Genomic DNA, 21,416 nt, shown 5'->3' on the forward strand with positions numbered 1-21,416 from the left:
GCTCAGAAAATTACGCCAATTTACGAGCATGATCCTCAGATATGTACGCAACTTTCATTCAATTTGAGCATTTTCGTTTGAGCAAGTCTGGTGGCCTAATAAAATCCATCTTTACGGACTGTTCTGTTTTGACAGATTCTGTTTTTTATTTCGCATTGCCTCTTTTGCTATGTTGGATGAATTTCTTTGATCCACTAATGTCCAAGTAGCTTTATGCAATGTCCAGAAGTGTTAAGAATGATTGTGTCACCTCTGAACATGTGAATTTTTATTATGCACTAACCCTCTAATGAGTTGTTTCGAGTTTGGTGTGGAGGAAGTTTTCAAGGATCAAGAGAGGAGTATGATGCAATATGATCAAGGAGAGTGAAAGCTCTAAGCTTGGGGATGCCCCGGTGGTTCACCCCTGCATATTATAAGAAGACTCAAGCTGTCTAAGCTTGGGGATGCCCAAGGCATCCCCTTCTTCATCGACAACATTATCAGTTCCTCCCCTGAAACTATATTTTTATTCCGTCACATCTTATGCACTTTGCTTGGAGCGTCTGTGTGCTTTTGTTTTTGTTTTTGTTTGAATAAATGCTTGTGTGGGAGAGAGACACGCTCCGCTGGTTCATATGAACACATGTGTTCTTAGCTTTTAATTTTCATGGCGAAGTTTCTTCTTCGTTAATTTGTTATATGGTTGGAATTGGAGAATGATACATGTAGTAAATTGCTATAATGTCTTGGATAATGTGATACTTGGCAATTGTTGTGCTCATGTTTAAGCTCTTGCATTATATACTTTGCACCCATTAATGAAGAAATACTTAGAGCTTGCTAATTTGGTTTGCATATTTGGTTTCTCTAAAGTCTAGATAACATCTAGTATTGAGTTTTGAACAACAAGGAAGACGGTATGGAGTCTTATAATGTTTACCATATGTCTTTTATGTGAGTTTTGCTGTACCGTTCATCCTTGTGTTTGTTTCAAATAACCTTGCTAGCCTAAACCTTGTATCGAGAGGGAATACTTCTCATGCATCCCAAATACTTGAGCCAACCACTATGCCATTCGTGTCCACCATACCTACCTACTACATGGTATTTATCCGCCATTCCAAAGTAAATTGCTTGAGTGCTACCTTTAAAATTCCATCATTCACCTTTGCAATATATAGCTCATGGGACAAATAGCTTAAAAACTATTGTGGTATTGAATATGTACTTATGCACTTTATCTCTTATTAAGTTGCTTGTTGTGCGATAACCATGTTTCGGGGACGCCATCAACTATTCTTTGTTGGATATCATGTGAGTTGCTATGCATGTCCGTCTTGTCTGAAGCAAGGGAGATCTACCACCTTCATGGTTGGAGCATGCATATTGTTAGAGAAGAACTTTGGGCCGCTAACTAAAGCCATGATTCATGGTGGAAGTTTCAGTTTGGACATATATCCTCAATCTCATATGAGAATAATAATTGTTGCCACATGCTTATGCATTAAAGAGGAGTCCATTATCTCGTTGTCCATGTTGTCCCGTATGGATGTCTAAGTTGAGAATAATCAAAAGCGAGAAATCCAAAATGCGAGCTTTCTCCTTAGACCTTTGTACAGGCGGCATGGAGGTACCCCATTGTGACACTTGGTCAAAACATGTGCATTTCAAAGATCCGGTAGTCCAAGTTAATTAGGACAAGGTGCGGGCACTATTAGTATACTATGCATGAGACTTGCAACTTGTAAGATATAACTTTCATAACTCATATGCTTTATTACTACCGTTGACAAAATTGTTTCATGTTTTCAAAATAAAATCTCTAGCACAAATATAGCAATCGATGCTTTCCTCTTTGAAGGACCATTCTCTTTACTTTTATGTTGAGTCAGTTCACCTATTTCTCTCCACCTCAAGAAGCAAACACTTGTGTGAACCGTGCATTGATTCCTACATATTTGCATATTGTACTTGTTATATTACTCTATGTTGACTATTATCCATGAGATATACATGTTACAAGTTCAAAGCAACCGCTGAAACTTAATCTTCCTTTGTGTTGCTTCAATACCTTTACTTTGATTTATTGCTTTATGAGTTAACTCTTATGCAAGACTTATTAATACTTGTCTTGAAGTACTATTCATGAAAAGTCTTTGCTATATGATTCACTTGTTTACTCATGTCATTACCATTGTTATGATCGCTGCATCCACTACATATGTTTACAAATAGTATGATCAAGGTTATGATGGCATATCACTTCAGTAAATTATCTTTGTTATCGTTTTACTCGCTCGGACGAGCAGAACTAAGCTTGGGGATGCTTGATACGTCTCCGACGTATCGATAATTTCTTATGTTCTATGCCATATTATTGATGAGACCTACATGTTTTATGCACACTTTATGTCATATTCGTGCATTTTCTGGAACTAACCTATTAACAAGATGCCGAAGTGCCGGCTCTCGTTTTCGCTGTTTTTGGTTTCGTAAATCCTAGTAACGAAATATTCTCGGAATTGGACGAAACGAAGACCCGTGGCCCTATTTTACCACGGAGCTTCCAGAAGACCGAAGAACACACGAAGTGGGGCCACGAGGTGGCCAAGCTATAGGGCGGCGCGGCCCAGGCCTTGGCCGCGCCGACCTATAGTGTGGGCCCCTCGTCTGGCCCCCGACTCTGCCCTTCCGCCTACTTAAAGCCTCCGTCGCGAGACCCCTGATGCGAAAAACCACGATACGGAAAACCTTCCAGAGCCGCCGCCATCGCGAAGCCAAGATCTGGGGACAGGAGTCTCTGTTCCGCACCCTGCCGGAGCGGGGAAGTGCCCCTAGAGGCTTCTCCATCAACACCGCTGCCATCTCCACCGCCATCTTCATCACCGCTGCCGCTCCCATGAGGAGGGAGTAGTTCTCCATCGAGGCTCGGGCTGTACCGGTAGCTATGTGGTTCATCTCTCTCCTATGTGCTTCAATACAATAATCTCATGAGCTGCCTTACATGATTGAGATTCATATGATGATGCTTGTAATCTAGATGTCATTATGCTAGTCAAGTGAGTTTACCTATGTGATCTCCGGAGACTCCTTGTCCCACGTGTGTAAAGGTGACAGTGTGTGCACCGTGTGGGTCTCTTAGGCTATATTTCACGAATACTTATTCACTGTTGAATGGCATAGTGAGGTGCTTATTTATATCTCTTTATGATTGCAATATGTTTTGTATCACAATTTATCTATGTGCTACTCTAGTGATGTGTTATTAAAGTAGTTTTATTCCTCCCGCACGTGTGTAAAGGTGACAGTGTGTGCACCGTGTTAGTACTTGGTTTATGCTATGATCATGATCTCTTGTAGATTGCGAAGTTAACTATTGCTATGATAATATTGATGTGATCTATTCCTCCTACATATGCATGAAGGTGACAGAGTGTGCATGCTATGCTAGTACTTGGTTTAGTCTTTTGATCTATCTTACACTAAAGGTTACTAAAATATGAGCATTATTGTGGAGCTTGTTAACTCCGGCATTGAGGGTTCGTGTAATCCTACGCAATGTGTTCATCATCCAACAAGAGTGTAGAGTATGCATTTATCCGTTCGTTATGTGATCAATGTTGAGAGTGTCCACTAGTGAAAGTCTAATCCCTAGGCCTTGTTCCTAAATATCGCTATCGCTGCTTGTTTACTCGTTTCTATCGCGTTACTACGTCGCGTTACTACTCGCTGCGTTACTACCGCTTGTTTATCGTCTCCGGGTGATGTCTACGTTCCCCCTCCTTTCCCGTAGACAGTGTTGGGCCTCCAAGAGCAGAGGTTTGTAGAACAGCAAGCAAGTTTCCCTTAAGTGGATACCCAAGGTTTATCGAACTCGTGGAGGAAGAGGTCAAAGATATCCCTCTCATGCAACCCCGCAACCACAAAGCAAGAAGTCTTTTGTGTCCCCAACACACCTAATAGGTGCACTAGTTCGGCGAAGAGATAGTGAAATACAGGTGGTATGAATAAGTATGAGCAGTAGCAACGGTGCCGTAAAAGTGCTTGGCGTGTAGTTGATGGTGGTGGTATTGCGAGCAGTAGTAACGCAAGAAAAACAAGAAACAAGCAGTAGTAACGCAAGAGTAGCTCGACAGCCAGTAGTAAACAAGCAAGTAGTAACTCAGCAGCATTTAGGAACAAGGCCTAGGGATTACACTTTCACTAGTGGACACTCTCAACATTGATCACATAACAGTAACGTATAAATGCATACTCTACACTTTTGTTGGATGATGAACATATTGCGTAGGATTACACGAACCCTCAATGCCGGAGTTAACAAGCTCCACAATAATGCTCATGTTTAAGTAACCTTTAGTGTAAGATAGATCAACAGTACTAAACCAAGTACTAGCATAGCATGCACACTCGTCACCTTCATGCATATGTAGGAGGAATAGATCACATCAATATTATCATAGCAATAGTTAACTCCATAATCTACAAGAGATCATGATCATAGCATAAACCAAGTACTAACACGGTGCACGCACTGTCACCTTTGCACACATGCAGGAGGAATAAAACTACTTTAATAACACATCACTAGAGTAGCACATAGATAAATTGTGATACAACATGCCGCAATCATAAAGAGATATAAATAAGCACTTCACTACGCCATTCAACAGTGAATAAGTATTCTGTGAAATCTAGCCTAAGAGACCCACACGGTGCACACACTGTCACCTTTACACACGTGGGACGAGGAGTCTCCGGAGATCACATAAGTAAAACTCACTTGACTAGCATAATGACATCTAGATTACAAGCATCATCATATGAATCTCAATCATGTAGGGCAGCTCATGAGATTATTGTATTGAAACACATAGGAGAGAGATGAACCACATAGCTACCGGCACAACCCCGAGCCTCGATGGAGAACTACTCCCTCCTCATGGGAGCAAGCAGCGGTGATGAAGATGGCGGTGGAGATGGCAGCGGTGTCGATGGAGAAGCCTTCCGGGGCACTTCCCCGCTCCGGCAGGTGCCGGAACGGAGACTCCCGTCCCCGGATCTTGGCTTCGCGATGGCGGCGGCTCCGGCAGGTTTCTGTGGGTTTCGTCAATTGTTATCGGGTTTTCTGATCCAGTGGGCTTTTTATAGGCGGAGAGGCGGCGCGAGAAGGTCGAAGGGGGCCCACACCCTAGGGGGCGCCCCCTTGGCCGCGCCGGGGTAGGGTTTGGTGGCCTCGTGGCCCCCTCTCCGATCCCTCTCGTGTGTTCTGGATGCTTCCGGGATTCTAAGATCTTTGGCGTTGATTTCGTCCGATTCCGAGAATATTTCGTTACTAGGATTTCGAAACCAAAAACAGCAGTAAAACAGGAATTGGCACTTCGGCATCTTGTTAATAGGTTAGTTCCGTAAAATGCACGAATATGACATAAAGTGTGCATAAAACATGTAGATAACATCAATAATGTGGCATGGAACACAAGAAATTATCGATACGTTGGAGACGTATCGCATCCCCAAGCTTAGTTCTGCTCGTCCCGAGCAGGTAAAACGATAACAAAGATAATTTCTGGAGTGACATGCCATCATAAACTTGATCATACTATTTGTAAAGCATATGTAGTGAATGCAGCGATCAAAACAATGTATATGACATGGGTAAACAACTGAATCATAAAGCAAAGATTTTTCATGAATAGCACTTCAAGACAAGCATCAATAAGTCTTGCATAAGAGTTAACTCATAAAGCAATAATTCAAAGTAAAGGCAATGAAGCAACACAATGGAAGATTAAGTTTCAGCGGTTGCTTTCAACTTGTAACATGTATATCTCATGGATAGTTGTCAATGCAGAGCAATATAACAAATGCAATAAGCAAGTATGTAAGAATCAATGCACAGTTCACACAAGTGTTTGCTTCTTGAGGTGGAGAGAAATAGGTGAACTGACTCAACAATAAAAGTAAAAGAATGGTCCTTCAAAGAGGAAATCATCGATTGCTATATTTGTGCTAGAGCTTTGATTTTGAAAACATAAAGAGAGAATAAAAGTAAAGTTTTGAGAGGTGTATGTTGTTGTCAACGAATGGTAGCGGGTACTCTAACCCCCTTGCCGTACAAACCTTCAAAGAGCGGCTCCCATTTTATTTTATTTTTGGATGGCACTCCTTCCAACCTTTCTTTCACAAACCATGGCTAACCGAATCCTCGGGTGCCCGCCAACAATCTCATACCATGAAGGAGTACCTTTTTATTTTAGTTTTATTATGATGACACTCCTCCCAACCTTTGCTTACACAAGCCATGGCTAACCGAATCCTTCGGGTGCCGTCCAACAATCACATACCATGGAGGAGTGTCTATTTTTGTTAATTAATTTGGGACTGGGAATCCCATTGCCAGCTCTTTTTGCAAAATTATTGGATAAGCGGATGAAGCCACTAGTCCATTGGTGAAAGTTGCCCAACAAGATTGAAAGATAAACACCACATACTTCCTCATGAGCTATAAAACATTGACACAAATAAGAGGTAATAAATTTTGAATTGTTTAAAGGTAGCACTCAAGCAATTTACTTTGGAATGGCGGGAAATACCATGTAGTAGGTAGGTATGGTGGACACAAATGGCATAGTGTTGGCTCAAGTATTTGGATGCATGAGAAGTATTCCCTCTCGATACAAGGTTTAGGCTAGCAAGGTTTATTTGAAACAAACACAAGGATGAACTGGTGCAGCAAAACTCACATAAAAGACATATTGAAAACATTATAAGACTCTACACCGTCTTCCTTGTTGTTCAAAACTCAATACTAGAAACTATCTAGACTTTAGAGAGACCAATTATGCAAACCAAATTTTAGCATGCTCTATGTATTCTTCACTAATAGGTGCAAAGTATATGATGCAAGAGCTTAAACATGAGCACAACAATTGCCAAGTATCACATTACCCAAGACATTATAGCAATTACTACATGTATCATTTTCCAATTCCAACCATATAACAATTTAACGAAGAGGAAACTTCGCCATGAATATTATGAGCTAAGAACACATGTGTTCATATGAACCAGCGGAGCGTGTCTCTCTCCCACACAAGCATGATGTAATCCAATTTATTCAAACAAAAACAAAAACAAAAGCACACAGACGCTCCAAGTAAAGCACATAAGATGTGACCGAATAAAAATATAGTTTCAGGGGAGGAACCCGATAATGTTGTCGATGAAGAAGGGGATGCCTTGGGCATCCCCAAGCTTAGACGCTTGAGTCTTCTTGATATATGCAGGGGTGAACCACCGGGTGCATCCCCAAGCTTAGAGCTTTCACTCTTCTTGATCGTAGTATATCATCCTCCTCTCTTGACCCTTGAAAACTTCCTCCACACCAAACTCGAAACAACTCATTAGAGGGTTAGTGCACAATATAAATTGACATATTCAGAGGTGACACAATCATTCTTAACACTTCTGGACATTGCATAATGCTACTGGACATTAGTGGATCAAAGAAATTCATCCAACATAGCGAAAGAGGCAATGCGAAATAAAAGGCAGAATCTGTCAAAACAGAATAGTTCGTATTGACGAATTTTAAAATGGCACCAGACTTGCTCAAATGAAAATGCTCAAATTGAATGAAAGTTGCGTACATATCTGAGGATCATGCACGTAAATTGGCATAATTTTCTGAGCTTCCTGCAGGGCAGTGGGCTCAGATTCGTGACAGCAAAGAAATCTGGAACTGCGCAGTAATCCAAATCTAGTACTTACTTTTCTATCAACGGCTTAACTTGGCACAACAAAACTCAAAACTAAGATAAGGAGGGGTTGCTACAGTAGTAAACAACTTCCAAGACACAAATATAAAACAAAGTACTGTAGCAAAATAACACATGGGTTATCTCCCAAGAAGTTCTTTTCTTTATAGCCATTAAGATGGGCTCAGCAGTTTTAATGATGCACTCGCAAGAGATAGTATGTGAAGCAAAAGAGAGCATCAAGAGGCAAATTCAAAACACATTTAAGTCTAACATGCTTCCTATGCATAGGAATCTTGTAAATAAACAAGTTCATGAAGAGCAAAGTAACAAGCATAGGAAGATAAAACAAGTGTAGCATCAAAAATTTCAGCACATAGAGAGGTGTTTTAGTAACATGAAAATTTCTACAACCATATTTTCCTCTCTCATAATAACTTTCAGTAGCATCATGAGCAAACTCAACAATATAACTATCACATAAAGCATTCTTATCATGAGTCTCATGCATAAAATTATTACTCTCCACATAAGCATAATCAATTTTATTAGTTGTAGTGGGAGCAAATTCAACAAAGTAGCTATCATTATTATTCTCATCATCAAATATAGGAGGCATATTGTAATCATAATCAAATTCACTCTCCATAGTAGGTGGCACCAAAAGACCACTATCATTATCATCATCAGAAATAGGAGGCAAAGTATCATCAAAGAAAATTTTCTCCTCAATGCTTGGGGGACTAAAAATATCATGAAAACCAGCTTCCCCAAGCTTAGAACTTTCTATATCATTATCAACAATGGTGTTCAAAGCGTTCATACTAATATTACTACCAGCATGCAAACAAGATTACATAGGTTTTTAATTTTCGCATCAAACAATCCATGTTTTAAATCAGGAAATAGAATAAGAAGCTCACTCTTGTACATTATGCCAAACTAGTGTAAACAAGAAACAACAAGATGCAATTGCAGGATCTAAAGGAAATAGCTTCGAGCACACACACGACGGCGCCGGAAAAATACTTTACCTGAGACCGTAGTATGAGTGCCTTTTTACCTTTCCTCCCCGGCAACGGCGCCGGAAAAGTGCTTGATGTCTACGTTCCCCCTCCTTTCCTGTAGACAGTGTTGGGCCTCCAAGAGCGAGAGGTTTGTAGAACAGCAGCAAGTTTCCCTTAAGTGGATACCCAAGGTTTATCGAACTCGGGGAGGAAGAGGTCAAAGATATCCCTCTCATGCAACCCCGCAACCACAAAGCAAGAAGTCTTTTGTGTCCCCAACACACCTAATAGGTGCACTAGTTCGGCGAAGAGATAGTGAAATACAGGTGGTATGAATAAGTATGAGCAGTAGCAACGGTGCCGTAAAAGTGCTTGGCGTGTAGTTGATGGTGGTGGTATTGCAGCAGATAGTAACGCAAGTAAAACAGTAAACAAGCAGTAGTAACGCAAGTAGTAGCTCAGCGAGCAGTAGTAAACAAGCAGTAGTAACTCAGCAGTATTTAGGAACAAGGCCTAGGGATTACACTTTCACTAGTGGACACTCTCAACATTGATCACATAACGGAACAGATAAATGCATACTCTACACTTTTGTTGGATGATGAACATATTGCGTAGGATTACACGAACCCTCAATGCCGGAGTTAACAAGCTCCACAATAATGCTCATGTTTAAGTAACCTTTAGTGTAAGATAGATCAACGAGACTAAACCAAGTACTAGCATAGCATGCACACTTGTCACCTTCATGCATATGTAGGAGGAATAGATCACATCAATATTATCATAGCAATAGTTAACTCCATAATCTACAAGAGATCATGATCATAGCATAAACCAAGTACTAACACGGTGCACGCACTGTCACCTTTGCACACATGCAGGAGGAATAAAACTACTTTAATAACACATCACTAGAGTAGCACATAGATAAATTGTGATACAACATGCCGCAATCATAAAGAGATATAAATAAGCACTTCACTACGCCATTCAACAGTGAATAAGTATTCTCGTGAAATCTAGCCTAAGAGACCCACACGGTGCACACACTGTCACCTTTACACACGTGGGACGAGGAGTCTCCGGAGATCACATAAGTAAAACTCACTTGACTAGCATAATGACATCTAGATTACAAGCATCATCATATGAATCTCAATCATGTAGGACAGCTCATGAGATTATTGTATTGAAACACATAGGAGAGAGATGAACCACATAGCTACCGGTGCAGCCCCGAGCCTCGATGGAGAACTACTCCCTCCTCATGGGAGCAGCAGCGGTGATGAAGATGGCGGTGGAGATGGCAGCGGTGTCGATGGAGAAGCCTTCCGGGGCACTTCCCCGCTCCGGCGGGTGCCGGAACGGAGACTCCTGTCCCCCGGATCTTGGCTTCGCGATGGCGGCGGCTCCGGCAGGTTTCCGTGGGTTTCGTCAATTGTTATCGGGTTTTCTGATCCAGGGGCTTTTTATAGGCGGAGGCGGCGCGGAGAAGGTCGAAGGGGGCCCACACCCTAGGGGGCGCGCCCCCCCTTGGCCGCGCCGGGGTAGGGTTTGGTGGCCTCGTGGCCCCCTCTCGATCCCTCTCGTGTGTTCTGGATGCTTCCGGGATTCTAAGATCTTTGGCGTTGATTTCGTCCGATTCCGAGAATATTTCGTTACTAGGATTTACGAAACCAAAAACAGCAGAAAACAGGAACTGGCACTTCGGCATCTTGTTAATAGGTTAGTTCCAGAAAATGCACGAATATGACATAAAGTGTGCATAAAACATGTAGATAACATCAATAATGTGGCATGGAACACAAGAAATTATCGATACGTTGGAGACGTATCACTGGGCAAAGCACTTTTCTGGTGCTGTTGCTACTACTTATTCATACCACCTGTATTTCACTATCTCTTCGCCGAACTAGTGCACCTATTAGGTGTGTTGGGGACACAAGAGACTTCTTGCTTTGTGGTTGCGGGGTTGCATGAGAGGGATATCTTTGACCTCTTCCTCCCTGAGTTCGATAAACCTTGGGTGATCCACTTAAGGGAAACTTGCTGCTGTTCTACAAACCTCTGCTCTTGGAGGCCCAACACTGTCTACAAGAATAGAAGCTCCCGTAGACATCAGCCCAGCATCTTCCAACTGTCCGCAAAGGGCGCAATTGCCCGAGGCAGGGCCATGGCGAGTCGCGATCTGTTGGCTTGATGGTAATCTATCAATGATGAGCTGCCAAGCGAAAATCTTGATCTTCAGGGGTACCTTGGCTGACCAAACATCCTTATGATGCGCAACCGTCGCCCCTTGCGAGAGCTTGGCGTACAGCGATTGCACCGAGAAAGTACCCGAGGGTTCTAAGTGCCAGGCCACCTTGTCCTTAGCGCTAGAGAGGGTGAAGGGCTCCACCAGCATCCCAAGGTCTATCCACTGCCGCCTTCCTTCCGGACTAAGGGAGCGCCGGAAGGTGATGAAGAGCTCCCCAGTTTCCAGGGCCTCAGCCACCGAAAGGTTAGGATTGTCACATATGTTAAAAAGATCAGGGAAGCGCTCTTTGATGGGTTGTTCACTGCACCACCAGTCGGTCCAGAAGAACATGCGTCGACCATCCCCAATGATGTGTTTCGCACCAAGCTTGAAGAAATGCTTAATTTTATGCAAGCTTTTCCAAAATTGCGAGGCCCCTTGCCCTGAGCCCTCGAACAGATTATCGGCGTCGCGATATTTGGCTCTGATGATCTTCGCCCAAATCGAAGCCTCATCCTGGTAAAGCTTCCAAATCCATTTGGACAGAAGGGCAATGTTCATCTTTTTGGAGTTAAGCAGGCCTAAACCCCCCGCAGATTTCGGCCGGCAGACCGCAGGCCAGTTAACCATATGGTACTTGCGTTTATTGCCCGCTCCTTCCCAGAAGAACTTGGAGCGATGTGAGTCGAATCTAGCATGAATCCCGTCATGCAGGAGAAAGAGGCCCATGGCGAAGATGGGAATACTGTCCAGGCAAGCGTTTGCCAGAATCAATCTGCCCCCGGAAGTAAGGAGTTTACTCAACCACGGTTCAGTTCTACCAGCGAGCTTGCGTACCAAAAACAGCCATTGTTCCAGGCGGAGCTTTCTGTCCGAAATAGGGAGCCCCAAATACATAAAAGGAAAGGCTCCCCGTTTGCAATTAAGCTTATTCGCAATACGATGTTGTTCTTCTGGGGGTTGGCCCATCACGATTACTTCACTCTTATGATAGTTGATCTTCAGGCCTGACATGTCTTCAAAGCACATCAACAGAAATTTGAGGTTGGCGATGTTTTCTTCCGAGTTTTGGATGAGGATGAGCGTATCGTCCGCGTACTGGAGGTGGGAGATCCCACCAGGAATCAAGTGGGGGACCACACCCTGTAAGTGTCCTGCCGCCCCCGCGGCAGAGAGAATACCAGATAGTGCCTCGCCAATGAAATTAAACAGGAGAGGAGATAGCGGATCCCCTGGCGTACCCCTCTTTTGTTCCTGAAGTATGGGCCTATAACGCCGTTAATGGAGATGGCGGTTTGTCCACCGGAGACAAGTTGCAGCACTCTGTGGATATAAGCTTCTTCAAACCCTTTGCACCGAAGCACTTCCCCCAGGAAGTCCCGGTTGACCCGGTCGTAAGCCTTCTCGAAATCAAGCTTGAGGAGGATACCTCCTAGCTTCTTGGAGCGCAGCTCATGAACAATTTCAATAAGCGCCAGCGGTCCTTCAAGCAAGTTTCTCCCTTTAATGAAGGCCGTTTGATTGAGACTTATCGTCTTATGAGCAATGGGGTCTAGACGGTACGCAAACGCCTTGGAGACGATTTTGAAAATCACGTTGATGAGAGCGATTGGACGAAACTGCGAGACTAAGTCCGCCCCAGGGACTTTGGGAATTAAGGTAAGGATGGCGAAGTTCAGCCGTGAGATATCAATGCGACCGAGCATGAAATCATTAAGGATGTGGAGTACCCCGAGTCTGACATTGGGCCAGAAGCGTTTGAAGAAAAGCACAGGGAAGCCGTCAGGGCCAGGAGCCGTATCGGATTTCATCTCCCGCACGACAGACTCCAACTCCTCCTCCGAGAAGGTGATCATGAGCTGGTTGTTATCATCAGTTGACACTTGAGCAGTGGGAGGCCAAGTCCTAGGAGACAGACCACAGGAACGGCTCCCTGCCGATCCGAGAAGGTCACGGTAGAACTCGTAAATCGCAGTTTGAATCTTCCTGGGGTCGTTGGTGGTTTCGTTCCCAAGGTTGAGAGAAGAAATCGTACATTTTCTTCTCCTACCGTTGGCCACCGCGTGAAAATACGCCGTATTCGCATCACCTTGGAGTGCCCATTTGACCCTTCCTCTTTGGCGCCAATATTCCTCCTCCGAACTAACGATTTGCAGGAGTTGGTCTTCGAGATAGTATCTTTGTGCCCACTCCTCCTCAACCAAGCCAGTAGTATCTGCCTGTACGTCAAGCTGCATAATTTGGGCCATCAGGTTCTCTTTCTCTTGTTTGCTGTCCACTCGCAGGTTTTGGGCCCAACCCCGGAGGTGTTGACGCAGTGAACCAGACATAAACTGCCACCAGTCTATGATATCACGGCCACCCACCTTGGAGGAGAGATTGCACCAGGTGTTTTGAAGCATGGGAAGGAACTCCTGGCGTTCGAACCACCCAGTTTCGAAGAAGAAGCGGCTACTTCGCTCCGGCAGCCCTTCCCCGGAGTTGAAGATGAGCGGGGTATGATCGGAGCCCAAGCTCGTCTCAGCAGAAAGCGTGCATAATGGAAAGAAACTTTCCATGGTTCCCCGAAGCGTGCAGAGGTAGTATACTCGAAGATGCCAGATAGATATTTCATACTCCCGATTCCCTGAAAATGTTCCGACTCACATCACTAGGATTCCAGATTTCTGTGTTGTCACTGTTACTAATTAACCCAAAGTGCCACTTCAGTCTCATTCGAGAGCATCACAATGCAGGATCCATTATCAATGGCTGAAACTAGAAGTCACTGTGAATTTTGTAATTTCAAGACGCCTGAGGATAGACAGACCCGAAAGCTCGAAGAAACAGATAGCCAACACAAGTATACAACTAGTGAATTACATAGGGAATGTTTACCATTACATAAGCAACAAGCCAAAAACATATACTCTGAAGACGCCGGATAGATATTTCATACTCCTGATTTGCTGAACATGTCACGACTCGTATAACTTGGATTCCTGAAAGAGAGGATGCCGAAACCGACAACATTTACTTCATTTCCTTCTCTGGTGCTGCTTGGTCGTTCTTGATTTCTGTCACTTTCCTTATCCCACCACGCCTCTGCTTGTTTTGGAGGAATTTCACAAGCCCTGGCATCGCAGTCTCGACGTCCTCGCTCCGTAGCAGCATCTCGGACACCTCAGCGGGGGTCGCCTCCACCTTGGTTAGCAGAGCTTGTATCTCCGGGAACAGAGCATGGTCGTCCACATCGAAGTAGTTGTGGGCTAGCGTCTGGAATGCTTCCCAGCCGCAGTAGCCCATGTGGATGTGCATGTCCATGCGCCCCGGCCGCAGCAACGCCGGGTCGAGGCGGTCCTTGTAGTTGGTGGTGAAGATGATGATGCGCTCCTCGCCGCTGGTGGACCAGAGCCCGTCGATGAAGTTGAGCAGCCCGGAAAGAGTTATGTTGTGCTGGCGGTAAGCTCCCATGTCGTGCATTTCGTCGTCATCGTTGTCGTCGTCTGTGGCGATGGAGTTGTTGTCGCCATCGGCCGGCGGCTTGGGTGTCTTGCGCTTTTCCCTTGATTTGGCGTCGAAGCAGCAGTCAATGTCCTCGATGACGAGGATGGACTTATTGGGCATGTCCATGAGCAGCCTGTGAAGATTTGAGTTGTCGTACACCTTGGAGAGATCGAGGTCGTAGAGGTTGAACCTGAGGTAGTTAGCCATGGCAGCGACCAGGCTTGACTTGCCGGTGCCGGGCGGGCCGTAGAGAAGGTAGCCGCGCTTCCACGCCTTGCCGATCCGCAGGTAGTACTCCTTCCGCTTGAGGAACCGGTCGATGTCGTCGATGATGGCCTGCTTCAGGGACAGGTCCATGGCGAGGGTGTCGAACGTGGCCGGGTGGTGGTGGTTGATGCCGTTCCAGCCCCCCTCGTTGAGGAAGATCTTGAGCGAGCGGTCTTGCCGCTGCAGCTGCTCCGCGGTGGACATGACGAACGGCACGTACCTCTCAAGCGCGCTGTCCGTGTGCTCCGCGAAGAAGCTGAGCTCCAGGGTGGTCTCGCGGGGACCCCAGTGGCCTCCGCCGTCCTTGTTGTCGTCGGTGCCGGCCGACGTCCACGTGAACACGGCCGTCAAAGGTGTCGGTGGTTGAGCCCCCTGGCTCCATGCGCAGGCTTGTGCTCCAGCTGCTGCTCCCGTCGGTCTCCTTGTCCTTAGAGCGCGCGACGCAGAGCCGGCGCATGGTGCGTGGGTCGATGACGCTGGCCAGGTACGTGAGCGCCGCGGAGAAGAGGTGGTTCTCGGTGTTGAACTCGACGTTGCGGCGGATGACGACGGTGTTGGTCTCGCGGTGCTTCTTGTCGCGGGTGCGGCCGAGGCGGGCGCGCACCAGCTCCGCGCCCCAGCGCACCGCGGCGCGCAGCTCGTCGGGCAGGAGCTCCCGCGCCATGCCGCGCGCCAGCATCACGTACGCGGCCGCCGTGGCCACCGTGGTCACCGCCTTCTTGTACGCGTCCACGACCCTCTTTCCCTCCGGCGAAGACGGGATAATCGCTAGTGGCAGATGATCCATGGCGCTACTCAGTAGTACTGACACGGCCTGTCTTGTGTTCTGCGTGTGGTATGAGCCTACACCGATGATCGTTCAAATGCTCGCGTGCCAAGAATCTCAGTCTCTCTTCCCTTTTATAGTCAGAGGTGATTAAGCGGCAAACGCCAACGCTTGAAGGCACCCACCTCATACTCCTCTCAACGTCACAAGGAGGATTTGGAGCAGATGTGTTATTAGAGACAAGTGATTGATATCCATTGAAATAAGAGACGGTAGGCCACATGGACATGAAGATGGACCACGCTGCAGATCTGAACTCCACTAGCGTGTATGAGATATAGGAACAAAATAGTGAAAATATGTAGAATTCATATGACCTAAGTGGATTACATCCTGTACTTAAACTTGGAATTGAGTGTCAAAAGAAAAACTTGAATTAATGCCTATTTCGTCCATGTACTCTCCAAATATCTATTTTCGGTCCCTGAACACTCCTTTATGCTCCACTTTGGGCAATACCCTGATTTCATTGAATATCTAGTACGTATGAACAGCGCGCGACACAGAGGCAAGATGGTCTGGTTGTTTTGTTTTTTCAGATCTTGCCTAGCTCAACGGCGTTATTCTTTCAGTGGTAGGTGATGTGTCCGTCAACAGCGAGGTGTTTATTATGACTTCGTTAATCTCAAAATTTGCCAGCTTAGGCTCTCGAAGGTGCTCACAAGGCTATAGTTCATATGCATGCGTTTATAGGAGTGAGTGTCCATACGTGTGGGTGAGTGTAATGTGTTATTTATAAAAGCTCTTCTTGTCCAATAAAACATACACATTTGGTACTCAATCTTTCATCATCAACTCCGAGAGAGAAATATATCGTTGCGAGAGCGACCGGTGACCGACTTATAGGTTGCTTGCTCTTCACAATGAGACACCGCAAATAATAAATGGTTAAGTGCACCACAAATGCACAATTTTTTTTAAAATTTCCAAGCTACGTGGGTAGCAATAGCGTGATCTTTGAGTTCGTTTATAAGATTAGGGTTTTATGGCGGCTTTTTCGATTAACATGATAAAATTTGAGGTGTTTTTGATACTTTCTTTTGTCAATTCATATGACATCGACGATGTGTTCATTGGAGTGGTTGTCCATGGTGTCTAGCCTATGCAGATGTTCGGTGTTGCAATTTTGTGGCGCACCGACAACATTTAGGTATTGTGTATCTAATCCCAAGGTATATATGGCATGATAAGACAGTGGCAGTAAAAAGTTGATTAGGAACATGTAGCTAGGAAGAAGGCTCACTCTCTTTCACCGTTACGTTGCCGATTGATATGCCCAAGTAAGGCATTGCATCAGATATGAGTTGAGTAGACTGGCCTACTTGTAGTCTACGGGTTGGCGTCCACAGGAACAGGGAGCGGTGCAGTTACTAGAATGGGACCCTGTCGGCACACAATGAGCTGGGCACTGGGCAGGGGAGCTGAACGCTTGACTCCAAGTCTCAAGTCCGCTCGATCTCTACTAAACGTACTGATTAAGGTACCGTTCGGGACGCGTATAAACCAGCGATATGCCCAGTGGGAAAAGGACGAGAACGGGTATGGCGCGAGACCCTGGTGGCGTAGGCAAGTCACGAGTGAAGCCATGATCACGACTCACGGTCCTTCATCCTCGTAAGTCTTGGCAAAAATTATTGTGGAAAACCGAGAAAGTATGTTGGCTCAAACAGGTTATATCGAAATCTGGAGATTCTTATTTTTAGGATGGTATTATAACAATTAAGAAGTACTTTCTTTCGTATGGTTCTTTCACCATCGGGGGGTCGGAGATAAGATTCTGGAAGGATAAATGGTTGTGAGGAACCACCCTTCAAGAACACTATTTAGCTTTGTATAACATTGTACGCCATAAAGGTGATACCTTAGCAAAGGTGATGGAAACATCTCAACCGGCTATGATGTTCGCGCGTGATCTGATTGGATCTGGTTGGCTGTCGGGGGGAAGACCCCGGGTAGGGCAAACGACTAAGAACAACCGGCTCAAGGCCTGTCGGCCCGCGGCAAAGGCCCGCTGAGGAGCAGCCGGCTGGAGCCGTGGCCGACTGCCTTGGGAGCCGGCTGGTTCAAAGTCCACGCTGGCCTGGTCGCAGCCGACGGCGCTGTGGCTGGGCTGGCTTCAACTTGCTATATCCGGCTTGGTTTGTTTCTCCCTGATAAGGTCCGGGTTGGTGAGGCTTGCAGGAGAAGGAACTGGAAAGGTAGTCCGGCTCCTAAAGTCCACGTTGATCTCACTTTCCGTAAAGGGCGGAGCACTGTAGAGCAACAGTGCCTCCGCCGGACAGGGCATCATGGCGCCGTACGGCTACAGGTCATGATGGCGACAGGGACACCTCCTCTCCATGCCGCTGACTCCGGCAGGCGGATGGGACAGGCCATGAGGCCTCAACGGCTCCTGACGTCAACGCCTCGGGAAGGAGCAGAAGCCGAGCCGGCCAGCCGGCCACTAGGTCTTAGGGACTCTTATGTAAAGTGCCAGCGTCTATATAAGCTGCACTACCCCCTCATGCGGGGGACGATCGATCACTTCTTATTCATTCTAGTCTTAGCGCTGCCCTGAGAGAGAGACCTTCGTCTACCTTAGCCTCCCAGGAGTAGCCGGATACAGCTCTAGGAGCACCTTTGTACTGTGCTACCATCATATACACTCATAGCAGGAGTAGAGGTGTTACCTCCACCGGAGGGCCTCGAACCTCGGGTACGTCGCCGTGTCGCTCGTGCCCATACCCGCATCCGGATACCGCCGTGAGATCATCTAGGAACCACCTTCTTTAGCCACCCTATGGCATATGCCGTGACGATACCACGACATTTGGCGCCCACCGTGGGGCCTTCGGCGTCGCGGCCGGTGTCTTCATCCGGACGGGCCTCACCATCACCACCGGCGAGCGGGTCGCTTCAGGCTTGATCTGGAGATTCGGCTCCCTCGACTGCGTCAGCGACAACGCTGGCTGCTTCGCCGACAGGCCCTTCCCTGCCGGCGGCAGCGTCATCTCCTTCGGCGGCCACGACGTTGATGTCTACGTTCCCCCTCCTTTCCTGTAGACAGTGTTGGGCCCCCAAGAGCAGAGGTTTGTAGAACAGCAGCAAGTTTTCCCTTAAGTGGATCACCCAAGGTTTATCGATCTCAGGGAGGAAGAGGTCAAAGATATCCCTCTCATGCAACCCTGCAACCACAAAGCAATAAGTCTCTTGTGTCCCCAACACACCTAATAGGTGCACTAGTTCGGCGAAGAGATAGTGAAATACAGGTGGTATGAATAAATATGAGCAGTAGTAACGGCGTGTAGTTGATGGTGGTAATATGGTAGCAATAGTAACGCAGCAGTAGTAACGCAATAAAATAGTAAACAAGCAGCGATAGCAGTATTTAGGAACAAGGCCTAGGGATTACACTTTCACTAGTGGACACTCTCAACTTTGATCACATAACAGAATAGATAAATGCATACTCTACACTTTTGTTGGATGATGAACACATTGCGTAGGATTACACGAACCCTCAATGCCGGAGTTAACAAGCTCCACAATAATGCTCATATTTTAGTAACCTTTAGTGTAAGATAGATCAACAGACTAAACCAAGTACTAGCATAGCATGCACACTGTCACCTTCATGCATATGTAGGAGGAATAGATCACATCAATATTATCATAGCAATAGTTAACTTCGCAATCTACAAGAGATCATGATCATAGCATAAAGCAAGTACTAACACGGTGCACACACTGTCACCTTTGCACACGTTTAGGAGGAATAAAACTACTTTAATAACACATCACTAGAGTAGCACATAGATAAATTGTGATACAAACACATTGCAATCATAAAGAGATATAAATAAGCACCTCACTATGCCATTCAACAGTGAATAAGTATTCCGTGAAATATAGCCTAAGAGACCCACACGGTGCACACACTGTCACCTTTACACTCGTGGGACAAGGAGTCTCCGGAGATCACATAAGTAAAACTCACTTGACTAGCATAATGACATCTAGATTACAAGCATCATCATATGAATCTCAATCATGTAAGGCAGCTCATGAGATTATTGTATTGAAGCACATAGGAGAGAGATGAACCACATAGCTACCGGTACAGCCCCGAGCCTCGATGGAGAACTACTCCTCCTCATGGGAGCAGCAGCGGTGATGAAGATGGCGGTGGAGATGGCAGCGGTGTCGATGGAGAAGCCTTCCGGGGGCACTTCCCCGCTCCGGCAGGGTGCCGGAACAGAGACTCCTGTCCCCAGATCTTGGCTTCGCGATGGCGGCGGCTCTGGAAGGTTTCTGTGGTTTTCGTCGAACGCCCCGAAGTTTTTAGGTCAGGGACTTTATATAGGCGGAGAGGCGGCGCAGGAGGGCTTCTGGGGGGCCCACACCCTAGGGGGCGCCCCCTTGGCCGCGCCGGGGTGTGGTGTGGTGGCCCTGCCCCCTTCTCTAGCGGTTCTCGTGTGTTCTGGATGCTTCCGGGTAAAATAGGAACCCGGGCGTTGATTTCGTCCGATTCCGAGAATATTTCGTTACTAGGATTTCTCGAAACCAAAAACAGCGAGAAAACAGGAACCGGCACTTCGGCATCTTGTTAATAGGTTAGTTCCGGAAAATGCACGAATATGACATAAAGTGTGCATATAACATGTAGATAACATCAATAATGTGGCATGGAACACAAGAAATTATCGATACGTTGGAGACGTATCGGCATCCCCAAGCTTAGTTCTCGCTCGTCCCGAGCAGGTAAAACGATAACAAAGATAATTTCTGGAGTGACATGCCATCATAAACTTGATCATACTATTTGTAAAGCATATGTAGTGAATGCAGCGATCAAAACAATGTATATGACATGGGTAAACAACTGAATCATAAAGCAAAGACTTTTCATGAATAGCACTTCAAGACAAGCATCAATAAGTCTTGCATAAGAGTTAACTCATAAAGTAATAATTCAAAGTAAAGGTATTGAAGCAACACAAAAGAAGATTAAGTTTCAGCGGTTGCTTTCAACTTGTAACATGTATATCTCATGGATATTGTCAATGCAAAGCAATATAACAAATGCAATATGCAAATATGTAAGAATCAATGCACAGTTCACACAAGTGTTTGCTTCTTGAGATGGAGAGAAATAGGTGAACTGACTCAACAATGAAAGTAAAAGAATGGTCCTTCATAGAGGAAAAGCATCGATTGCTATATTTGTGCTAGAGCTTTGATTTTGAAAACATAAAGAGAGCATAAAAATAAAGTTTTGAGAGGTGTATGTTGTTGTCAACGAATGGTAGCGGGTACTCTAACCCCCTTGCCAGACAAACCTTCAAAGAGCGGCTCCCATTCTATTTTATTTTTGGGTGGCACTCCTTCCAACCATTCTTTCACAAACCATGGCTAACCGAATCCTCGGGTGCACGCCAACAATCTCATACCATGAAGGAGTGCCTTTTTATTTTAGTTTTATTATGATGACACTCCTCCCAACCTTTGCTTACACAAGCCATGGCTAACCGAATCCTTCGGGTGCCGTCCAACAATCACATACCATGGAGGAGTGTCTATTTTTGTTAATTAATTTGGGACTGGGAATCCCATTGCCGGCTCTTTTTGCAAAATTATTGGATAAGCGAGATGAAGCCACTAGTCCATTGGTGAAAGTTGCCCAACAAGATTGAAAGATAAACACCACATACTTCCTCATGAGCTATAAAACATTGACACAAATCGGAGGTGATAAATTTTGAATTGTTTAAAGGTAGCACTCAAGCAATTTACTTTGGAATGGCAGGAAATACCATGTAGTAGGTAGGTATGGTGGACACAAATGGCATAGTGGTTGGCTCAAGTATTTG

The 21,416-nt window shown here is 45.7% G+C and overlaps 1 pseudogene; it reads right to left on the reverse strand.

Moving 5' to 3' along the window:
• Nucleotides 1-13,932: 13,932 nt before the first annotated feature.
• On the reverse strand, nt 13,933-15,528 carry LOC124672615 (annotated as a pseudogene).
• Between the last annotated feature and the right edge of the window lie 5,888 nt (nt 15,529-21,416).

Source organism: Lolium rigidum, chromosome 7 (assembly GCF_022539505.1).
Source record: "Lolium rigidum isolate FL_2022 chromosome 7, APGP_CSIRO_Lrig_0.1, whole genome shotgun sequence".
In the NCBI taxonomy this organism is placed as follows: domain Eukaryota; kingdom Viridiplantae; phylum Streptophyta; class Magnoliopsida; order Poales; family Poaceae; genus Lolium; species Lolium rigidum.